Source organism: Erythrolamprus reginae, chromosome 2 (genome assembly GCF_031021105.1).
Source record: "Erythrolamprus reginae isolate rEryReg1 chromosome 2, rEryReg1.hap1, whole genome shotgun sequence".
NCBI classification, from domain to species: Eukaryota; Metazoa; Chordata; class Lepidosauria; order Squamata; family Dipsadidae; genus Erythrolamprus; species Erythrolamprus reginae.
In genome coordinates this window covers 50,446,988-50,457,993 of record NC_091951.1, presented here as the reverse complement: position 1 = coordinate 50,457,993, position 11,006 = coordinate 50,446,988, and the positions used below count along the sequence as shown (strand labels likewise).

Genomic DNA, 11,006 nt, shown 5'->3' with positions numbered 1-11,006 from the left:
AAATAATTATAAAGGTATTTCAAGCGACCCCCCCCCCCCCAGCATCTGATCTTTTGGAGAGAAAAAAAGTCAGGGAGCATGATTTGAAGCTCAGAAAAGCCGAATAAACCCGGTTATATAGTTCAGAAACGAAACCCTCTGAATGTAGTGGGGCTGTGACTCCCGTAGGAAGCGTGGAGCTGCTGCATCCTCCGGGGCGCCGGTGTTCGGTAGCGCTGCAAAACGCCTCGAGCCCCTTTGATCCGTCCCGCAGCTGCAGCGGGAAAGCGAGAAAAAAAACTTTCCCTTCGTTACGTCAGCAGTTCTTTTCTCGCTAGTTGTAACACAGACTTCCGGTTACGCTGGGCCCAAAGCCTCCTTAACTTGGCCATCAGCCCGGGAGCTAAAAGCACAGTAAAAGGTAGGCTCGATCAATGAACTCAAACGTTTCTCCTTTGCTTTCTCACACGTTTCACATTCAGTCCGTTTTGCAAATGGATTCCCGTCCGGCTGCTTCAGAAACAGGTGCCGGGTCAGGAAAGCAATGGAAAGTAGCGTGTTTTCTGAGGTGGGGGGAGGGACGGAGCCAGGCACTTTTGCAAAACAACTCCGGAAGCTCTTCAAAGGGCGGCGGGAGCGACCAGAACGCCAGGTGGGCGGAGCCAAAAGCTAAGTGGGCGGGGCGACCTGTGTCTTTGCTCTCTTCCTTAAAATAAAAAAAGCGAGTTATTCTGATTTAGGGAACACTACTTCTGCGGAGATTTTTAAAGCACGGGGTGTAATTCTTTTTTATTTCTCCCCCTGTATCACGCAGGGGCATCTCCAGTGTCAAAAAAGGCAAGGAAATCCGGAATTAGGATTTTTTTTTGCTACTGAGAGGGGGATAATTATTATCTTGGAATGATTGTTTTTTATGCTTTTGGGGGGGTTTAGATTTTTAATTAATTAATTGGATTCAATATATTGTATTTGTGTATTATATGTTGTGAGCTGCCCCGAGTCTTCGGAGAGGGGCAGCATAGAAATCCATTTAATAAATAATAAATAAATATTAATAATAATTAATTAATTAATAATTAATAAATAAATACTACTACTACTACTACTACTACTACTACTACTAATAATAATAATAATAATAATAATAATAATAATAATAATAATAATAATAATACAACCATAACCCTGGAGGTCTTTTAATCCAACTCCCTATACATTTTGGGCGTTCCAACATATTTTGTTCCCTCCTGTTCTCATCTGACTGAATGATTGATGTAAATATTTTTCAGACATATATGTCTTGTGGTGAGAGCCCTTTAGAAAGAATGGGCCAATTGAGTTTTTCAGGTGTTTTTCCTTTGGAGGGAGACAGACAGCATTGGATCCTGGCAAGGAACTCTTGAGTCAGAAGATGCTTTGCTATTGCTTTGCTCATTTCTATTCTTTTGTTTGGCATATTGATTCTAAAAGTATCTGCTGAAGGATTTGGGTTTTCTTGTTGTTGTTGTTGTTGTTGTTGTTGTTGTTGTTGTTGTTGTTGTTTGGAGGTCCAAGCTCTGTATATATAGTTTGTAATTGTGGAATAATGAAGAAAACACAAAAAATCAAATTCAGCAAAATGTAAATTAAAAGCCACAAATGGTACTTAGCATAAGAACAAAGGTGCACATGGGATGTAGAGTTGAAAAATAAAAATAAAATTGAAAAAAAAGAGCAGAGAAATTAAGGGGCTTGGCTGTTTCCCCCATCCCAACCCCCTTTGTGTATTTTTTTTAAAGAAGTGGTGACACATAGATTTGTGTCACAAAGTATCAGTAAAGAGATATATGCTTTTGAAAGCCTTTATATATAGAAAATCTAGAAAGAGCTGTCCCTGATGAAGTTGAGGTCCCTTTTTAAGCTGTCCTCATTTAAAAAGTTATGGAATGGATAATATAGCTGTGTTGTTCTTTGGCCCTCACACTTAAAAGTGTGTTTGTAAATTGAAATAAATGCATCCTGCCTTGGTAAATGGTGAAAATAGAGAGCCGGCCATTACCGAAAACATAGTGTAGAGCAGTGCTTCATAAAACTTTTCCTTTGTTACCCAAAACCATGTATTGATGAGGTAATCCTTGACATACCAACATTTATGTTGCAACATTTATGTTACTAAGTGAGACTTTTTCCCATTTTGTGGTCTTTGTGGTTGCATAGCTCCCAGCAACGGATAAGGGCCCATCGGATTGGCCTTCATGGGGTCCTGTTGGCTAAGCATTGTCGGTTGGCAGAGACGTGGGGGAGAGCCTTCTCTGGTGGCTCTGGCTGTCTGGAACCAGCTACCTCTGGAGATCTGTACTGCCCCACCCTACTGGCCTTCCATAAAGCCTTAAAACCTGGCTCTGCCAGCAGACTGGGGCCGTTGACCAATGATATGCCTTTTAGATCCAGCCCCAAGAGATTTGTATGATTTTTTAGGAGTTTTAAATTGTTTTAAATTGCCTTTTTTAGATGTCTTTTTGTTGTTGTTGTGAACCGCCCAGAGTTCTTCAGGAGTTGGGTGGCATATAAATCAAATAAATAATTGTGTGTGTGTACATGTGTGTAACATACAGTATTTTTGCTGAATTTGAAAATGAAGGGAAGACTAGTATAGATCTATTTCGGCCTCCTCAGCTAGCCATACCCTTATTGGGATTTGATCCTGCAGCCTCTGCCTTGTAAGGCAGAGAATTAACCTCTAGGCTACAGGATCTCATGTTATATGTTTTTTTCTGTTGAATCACCCTGCTATACCCAAATATGAGAGGAGCTTAATGCCTCCTTTTGCCTCTCGGTCCAGCCGAGGGCCATATCCATGGCAGTTAATTAATTTTTTCATAGCCGACACACTACTGTATATTCTGTATGTGTAACATATTTTTGCTGAATTTGAAAATGAAATGAGGTCGATAAAACGAGGACCCAGATTATTGGGGGCAGAGAGTGCTTATAAAGCACTGTGGAATTGTTTATAAGTCTAAGCTGCTATTATTGTTTTTTATTTATTTATTTTTTTATTTCTATTTTTTTTTCTTAAAGTAGGGGTCCTCAAACTTGGCAACTTTAAGATTTGTGGACCTCAACTCCCAGAATTCTCCAGCCAGCCTAGTTTGTGGGAGTTGAAGTCTACAAGTCTTAAAAGTTGCCAAGTTTGAAGACCTCTGATTTAAAGCATTCTCTAATCTTGCAAATTTTAGAAAGTAGGCAAGAAGGGCAATCTAGTGTATTTCCATTTGGAAGCAAGTATCACAATCAAAATGCCATAGAAAATGTTATTTCATTTTATCAGATTCTCCTAGTACCTGGGGAAGTACCAAACAATTTCAGTATAGGAGTTAAAAGTTTGGTAGGTTCACTTCAGAAGTTAGCAGTCTTCCAGATATCATAGTTTGAAAACATAGTTTGGGACTTTATATAAGCACATTTCCTTCAAGTTTATTTACTGAGCTCTTAAATCCATCTCTGCAAGTATTACTTTTTTCTCAGCTCTTTCAAGCAAATTTAAATGTACTTTTAAGGGTGTTTTTTAAAAAAGAATCTTAATCTTAAATTGATTGGGTAGATAGCCCTGATATAGGGCCTGTTATCCTATCAAATAATGTACTGGTAGCATTATGAATTATTCAAAGAAATATTTTCTTATCTTTTGAAAGATGCTATCCATATGTAGCATTATTAAAATATTTGCATTTTATAATTCAGAGTGTTATAGGAAAATTAAATTGGCAGTTGGTGTACTTTCACCCTAGAAGTGCTGCAAGAATGCAGTTTGGCCTTTCATTTTCCATGTGCTCATTGTATCTTGAAAAAACCAGTTTGGTTTAGTGGTTAAGGCACCAGACTAGGAAGCAGGAGACTGTAAGTTCTAGTCCCGCTGTAGGCATGAAAGCCAGTTGGGTGACTTTGGGTCAGTCATTCTCGCACAGGCCAAATCACCTTGCAGGTTTGTTCTTGTAAAGAAAATTGGAAGAGGAAAGTGTATTGGATACGTTTGCCACCCTGTGTTATTTGTAAACACTTAAAAAAAACAGCCTACAAAGCAAAATTTTGTCATGATATATTTTTGACGTGATCCCAGGTTGTTGTTGCAGAGGTCCACTGGGCTCTTGCGAGGAAAAGGCAGTCTATGGGTCACAAATTCATTATTGGAGAATTTTAAGCTATATACAGTGTTCCCTCGATTTTCGCGGGTTCGAACCTCGCGAAAAGCCTATACCACGGTTTTTCAAAAATATTAATTAAGAAATACTTTGCGGTTTTCCCCCCTATACCACGGTTTTTCCTGCCCAATGACATCATATGTCATCGCCAAACTTTCATCCGCCTTTAATAATTTTTTTAAAAAATAAACTTTAATAAATAAACATGGTGAGTAATAATCTAAATGGTTGCTAAGGGAATGGGAAATTGTAATTTAGGGGTTTAAAGTGTTAAGGGAAGGCTTGTGACACTGTTCATAGCCAAAAATGATGTATTTACTTCTGCATCTCTACTTCGCAGAAATTCGACTTTCGCGGGTGGTTTCGGAACGCATCCCACGCGAAAATCGAGGGAACACTGTATAGTTGTATATATATTTTCAAAGGTTTAATTAAATTATTTCTTTGTAATTATATAGAAATTGCTTTAAAATTTCATTCTAATCTCAATTGAATTGTAGGCTTGCCCTGGGATTGTTAAAAAGAAATAGAAATGTGAGATATCAATTGCATACATGAATAAATTTAATTTTCAGAACAACTGGAATCTGGTCTCCAATTCATAACAACTATTATAAAGATTAAGTGGGGAAATCCCCCCCCCCTTCTCCACATTATGCTTTCTTAGATATTGGAGTATGCCAAAACTGAATGTTGGCATTTCACAAAAATTTATGCATGATTCCCAAATATATATTACAAATTATTCATATATAAAATGATAAACAGTTGCCCTGAAAGGCAATAAAAATGTGCACTTTTATGCAAATTCAATGTGCATAATGAATGCCCTATATAAAATAATGGTGAGTCTCCAGATAGCTTTATCACAACTCTCAGCAGCATTAGCCAGTCCAGACTATGATAGAGCATGTTTGGAGCTATCAGAAATTTGGGTGTGTACTGTGGAACATATCTAATATTCATTCATTCATTCATTCATTCATTCATTCATTCATTCATTCATTCATTCATTTTTTATGCCGCCCTTCTCCTTAGATTCAGGGCGGCTTACAACATGTTAGCAATAGCACTTTTTGACAATATGTGCCTATATATAGGAAGCAACATTACTGCTCTTCCTTAATCCACGTTTTCTGCACTAGAAGTGTACATACATGGGCCAAATTTGTTCCCAGTCTCCCTCAAACATAGGGCACACATGTTTAAAAATTATGCCAGTGGCAAACCACAGAAGAGGTTTTTGTGGCTCAGTGGTGGGACTCATTTTTTTTACTACTGGTTCTGTCGGCGTGGCTTGATGGGCACGGTCTGGCTTGGTGGCCGTGGCAGGGGAAGGATACTGTAGTTAAATTAAATTTAATTTATTTGACTTCTATGCCGCCCAATCCTGTAGGATTGGGGAATCCCACCCCATTCCATCCAGGGGAAGAATACTATAAAATCTCCATTTCCATTTCCTCCGAATCAGCTGGGACTCAGGAGGCAGAGAAAAGATGGGGCGGGACCATCTACAGCAGTGTTTCCCAACCTTGGCAACTTGAAGATATTTGGACTTCAACTCCCAGAATTCCGCAGCCAGCAAATGCTGGCTGGGGAATTCTGGGAGTTGAAGTCCAAATGTCTTCAAGTTGCCAAGGTTGGGAAACACTGATCTACAGTAATTCCTCGCTACTTCACGGTTCATCTTTCACGGATTCGCTATTTCACAGGTTTTCAAAGGGGGCTTAAATCCATAAAATCCATTAAAATTTTAAATCCATTAAAAATGCATAAAATTCTTCTACAGTACTACTGTACTCTATTAAAGAAACTGGTAGGATATCACATGCTGTTTAAGCTCAGAAACATCATAGAATGACTGTTTAATGCAAAGGGTGGGTTTTAAAAGTCCAAATACTTATTAAATACATTAAAAAAAATCTTTCCTCTACTTCACAAAAATTCATTTTTCATGGGTGGTCTTGGAAAGCATCCCCAGTGAAAAACGAGGGATCGTTTCCCCGGTACTCCGAACTACTCAATATTTCTGCTACCAGTTCTCCAGAATTAATCAAAACCTGCTGAATCCCACCTTTTTTTGTGGCTCCAAAGCCTTTGAAGGAAGGTCCTTTAACTAGGCCATGTTCTTGGCCATTTTGATTTTGTCAAGGTGCTGGCCTAGAAGCCAGGAGACTATGAGTTCTACTCCTTTTAGTTATTGGGTCAATCAACAGGAAACTGAGTTTTAGACCCACTTTAGGCATGAAAGATTCCTGGGTGACTTTTGGTCAATCACCACAAGACTGTCAATTCTAGACCCACCTTAGGCACAAAAGCCATCTGGCTGTCTTTTGGACAAGCACCCAAATGTTTTGAATTTTAGTCCCATTTTAGATACAAAAGCAACTGGGTAACTGTGGGCCAATCACCAGGAGACTGTGTGTTGTAGTCCTACCTTAGTCATGAAAGGTACTTATGTGCCATTGGGCCAGTCACCAGGAGACTCTTAAGTTTTAGTTCTGCCTTACACCTGAAATGTGGCTGAGTGAATTGAGACCAATCACTTTCTCCCAGCCAAATCCACCTCACAGAATTGTTGTGGTGAAAATTGGAGGAGGAACGTGTATTGGATATGTTTACCTCCTTGAGTTATTTCTAAAAGTAATAAAGGCTGTAAATGAATGAATGAATGAATGAATGAAGGAAGGAAGGAAGGAAGGAAGGAAGGAAGGAAGGAAGGAAGGAATGTTTGACATCTTGAATTACTCATAAAGTAATAAAGGTAGGAAATAAATAAATAAACTTGCTCCAGATAATTGTCACTATGGAGAAAAACAGGAGAACTGGTAATCCTCTTAAGATCACAACTGAGACCAAAATTTCCAGTTATTAAGCGAGTTTTGCTCCATTTTATGACCTTTCTTGCCACAGCTGTTAAATGAATCACTGCAGTGTTTGAGTTAGTAACACAGTTGTTAAGTGGATGACTTCGCTTCTCAGAAGGTTGTAAAAGCTGATCGCATGGTATCAGGACACTGCAACTGTCATAGGTACATGGCAGTTGTCAAGCATACACATTTTGATGACTTGATCATGAGGATCTTGCAACAGGAGTTAAGGGTGAAAATCACCCTTATTGTTACTAGAAGGCCATGATCTGATGTTAGGGTGGCATGCTTTCTTATGGGATGAGAAAGATAGAACCCACAAATATTTTAGACACCATATTATTATAAATTCAATATATGAGGTATGGACCAAAATTAAAAGATTTGATTTGAATTGAATTGAATTGAATCTCTCCGTAGACTCAGAGCGGCTGCCATAGTGGATATTAAAAGAGTTATTTGAAAGTATTGTATGATAGTTTATTTAGAGAAGCAGTTTGATAAAAGAGAAAGTAAAATATATTTTTACAAGAAAGCCTGCTGCTGTGTTTCATTGAAGACCTCGGTTAGGTATAGTGGTTAACTGTGGCTACTTGGTGGGTTAACTTCCGTGAGCGCAAAACTCTCTCTGCCCAACAGGTAATGGGCCAAGTATCTCTGCCCAACACAACCTGAAGAAGCCTGCAACTGCAGGCCATATTGGGGGCAGGGGAGGATGTTTTTCTGCATTAAATCACAATCCCTGGTCCTTTAAATGATAGTCGCTGTGCCATAATCTAAAACAAATTGCTTTTCACAAGGAGCCAGGAAAGCTTTCGCATGGCGATGCCAGAGAGACTGCTGGGTTTTATCTTACTGGAAATTTGAGCCTTGGTTTTGTACGCATCTCCCTGTCGCAAAGAGAATTAGGCTCTTCGCTGGGGCTTTTGGCCCTGTGTTTATACTTAGTGCTTAAATTTGAGGAAACAATATTCTCTCAGGGGCTGGATGCCTCTCCCTGTACATACAAGCATGACTGTTTCCCTCTCACTTTCTCCTTGATCTTCCTGACTCTTAAAAAAATATTCTACTGCAGGATTTTTCTGCCTGCCCTTAGCAAAAAGAAAACTAGTGGGGGGAGAGGAATTTTTAATCTGTATACTCAAGCATATGCACCGGGGAAAAAGTAACTGAATTCTTCAGCTTAATTTGAAATATCACCAGGGAAATGAATAAAAAATCCCAACCAACCAATATTCCAGTAATTCAAAATTGCACTCCGCCACTCCACCACCGCCCCCCCGGGCCTTACCACTTGAGGGATGTAAGAGGCTAGCTGTACATCGAAATTCTCTGCCTGTGTGACTCAAACAGTAAATAAATATACATGAAATATCTTTGGCATGTTAGGCTGAATGTAGTCAGGAATCCACCCCAGGTCTTATCAGGGGGGGAAATAAAGCTAAAACGTAACTTGCATTGACTGGGAACAGAAACCACGGATGCAAGAGGAATAGGGGAAAGTATGGGAGGGAAAAATCTCTGAAAGAAATGGGTGGTTAAGAAATCTGGAATATAAACTAATAATAAAAGAAGAAGATTTGGAATGATATTGCCTGAGTTCACAGTTTGCTCACTTTAGATTTAAAATGTCAGATACTGGGTGTTTAAGCCAATACATTCACACACACACACACACACACACACACACACACACACACACACAGCAGGGGTGTTAAACTGAAGGCCCAGGGGCTGGATCCGGCCCACGGGGTGCTTAGATTTGGCCCCTAAGGCCTAGAAACAGCAAAGGACCAACCCGCAGTGCCTCTGCCAGTGAAAATGGAGCTTGTGAGGGCTCCGCTTTCACTGCCAGAGGATGGCAGGAGGCCATTGCAACTGCAAATGGAGCTTGGGAGCCTGTTTTTACTGGCAGAGAACTTGGGCTGCCACAGGCACCACCAACACGAGTGACACCAAGCTGGCCATGTCCATCCTGGCTGCCTGAGGTCAAACAGAACCCTGATATGGACCTCAATGAAATCGAGTTTGACACCCTTGGCCTACAGTATGTGTGTTTATGTATGTATGCATGCAAGTGTACAGGGTTAGGCAGCAGGCAGGATGGGGTGGAACGCAGTTCCACCGGCGGAAATGAAGATGTGCGTGCAGCTGCAGCTGATTGGCGGCTGTCACTTCCTGGATTACTGGTCTCGGCTCAGCTCTCCTTTTTCCCCCTGCTGCTGCTGCTGTGTCTGCGCTCCTTGCTTTTTTCCTCTTTCCTCCTTCCTGGCCTCGGAGGAGCTTCCCTCTCTCCTGCCTGGCTCCCCTCCAGTGTCATGTGGCCACCTCCCACCTGAGGTGCAAGCAGAAGGCGTGGGTGGAAGCGGCGCTGGCAGCATATATGCTTCAGGCAGCACCCGTTCACCTAGCTAACCAGCCTGAGACAGGGAGATAACCCAGGAAGGAGAGTGTGGGAAACGCAAAGCAAGTTGTTACCCTAGCAAGCGACACTGGTAAGGTTGTAAGTCGAGGACTTAACAGTTCCCTTGAACAATGATGATTGTTCAAGCCACTCCCACCTGGTCACATGGCTGGCAAGCCAATCCTACCCAGTCACATGACCATTAAGCCACACCCACAAAATAAGCCACACCCACAGTGTGGCAGTAAATTTTTTTTGCTTCCCATTACTGCATGTGTATATATATATATGAATGAACAAGCATGATGATACCTCCCGTCTACCAGACATCTGGAAACTACAGTATACACTTACATACACACACATATGCATGTGCTGTACACACCAGGGTGGGTTCTAACTTCCTCCTGCGCAACGTGGCTGCATACACATTGTGTGCTGTATAGATGCGCGTTGCACTCATACACCTGCACAGTGCCCAAAACAAGCAAAAAATAGCCAAAAATGCTGAAAACAAGATGGCAGCACATGTGCAATGCCAAAAACGTAGCTTCTGCGCGTGTGCAGAAGCTCAAACAAGCAAAAAAATCCCCCCCAAAGATGGTGGCCTCCAGAGACCAGCACCAACAGAACCAGCTCTGTAATATCACCACCGGTTTACTACTGGTTCTATAGAACTGGTGTGAATTGGGAGGAACCCACCTCTGGTACACACACATATGCACACACAAACACAAACACACATTTAGGGAATAAATAGGCGATCCAGATATAATACAGTTTTATTAAAAAAGGGGCAAGCCTTGAGTCAAAGGTCCTTTTGAGTTTGTTCTGATGAATTTAAGACTTCAGAGTTTCCAAGGACTTGTGAACCCATTTCACAAACAAGATAACTTAAAAGACAGTTGATTTGGATGTGGTTAATGAAAAGAATGGTTTCTGATTATGCAAAAGCAGCCAATTCAGGTTTATTCAATAAACTGCTTAAGCAAACCATGGTTTAGCAGGATGTACAAGTATACAATCCATGCTTGTACTGTATATGTTTCAGAGATTTAAAGAAAAAACAGAGGAAGAAAAATTGTTGCTCAAAAATCCAGCCAAGGAACAAGTATCAAATCTTAAGTAATTCAATACGCAATCAGAATTTCGATGGATTTGCACGACTTTATTCTCTCAGCTGCTAGTTAACTTTTTGCAGTCTTTTTCAGTGATCAGTTTCCTTATATTTCCAGCTGCTCTAATATTTCACAGAGAAAAAGAATTGTACAGTATATTGGAAATCAATATTAACATCAGAACAAGTAGGGTGAAATAATTCCATGCCAGATGCTTGAGTTAGCTTGTCATTCATCTTTTGTTCTTTCTTTGAAGGTGGAGCCAGGCATTTCCTTCAGATCATTAAGGCAGACCTGGGTCAATTCTTCCGCCGCCCATTAAGTTACCTATATTATATCTCCCCATTCACTCAGGAAAAGGCAGTCACTTGAAGTTCGAGCATTTATCAGTCCTCTCCAGTATCAATTTAGACTAGCTTGCAACCAAAAATATACAGCCGTAATCATCAAATTA

At 40.5% G+C, this 11,006-nt stretch overlaps 1 protein-coding gene across 2 annotated transcripts in view; it reads left to right on the top strand.

Annotated features, from left to right (window-relative positions):
* The first annotated feature begins 254 nt into the window (after positions 1-254).
* Positions 255-11,006, top strand: part of FHIT (fragile histidine triad diadenosine triphosphatase) — a 1,178,051-nt gene continuing 1,167,299 nt past the window's right edge. Inside the window, exon 1 of one of the 2 annotated variants that reach the window (XM_070735726.1) lies at positions 255-400. The gene's annotated coding sequence lies outside the window, so the exon portion shown is untranslated. The remainder of the gene's footprint in view (positions 401-11,006) is intronic. The other variant, XM_070735724.1, reaches the window with a different exon arrangement.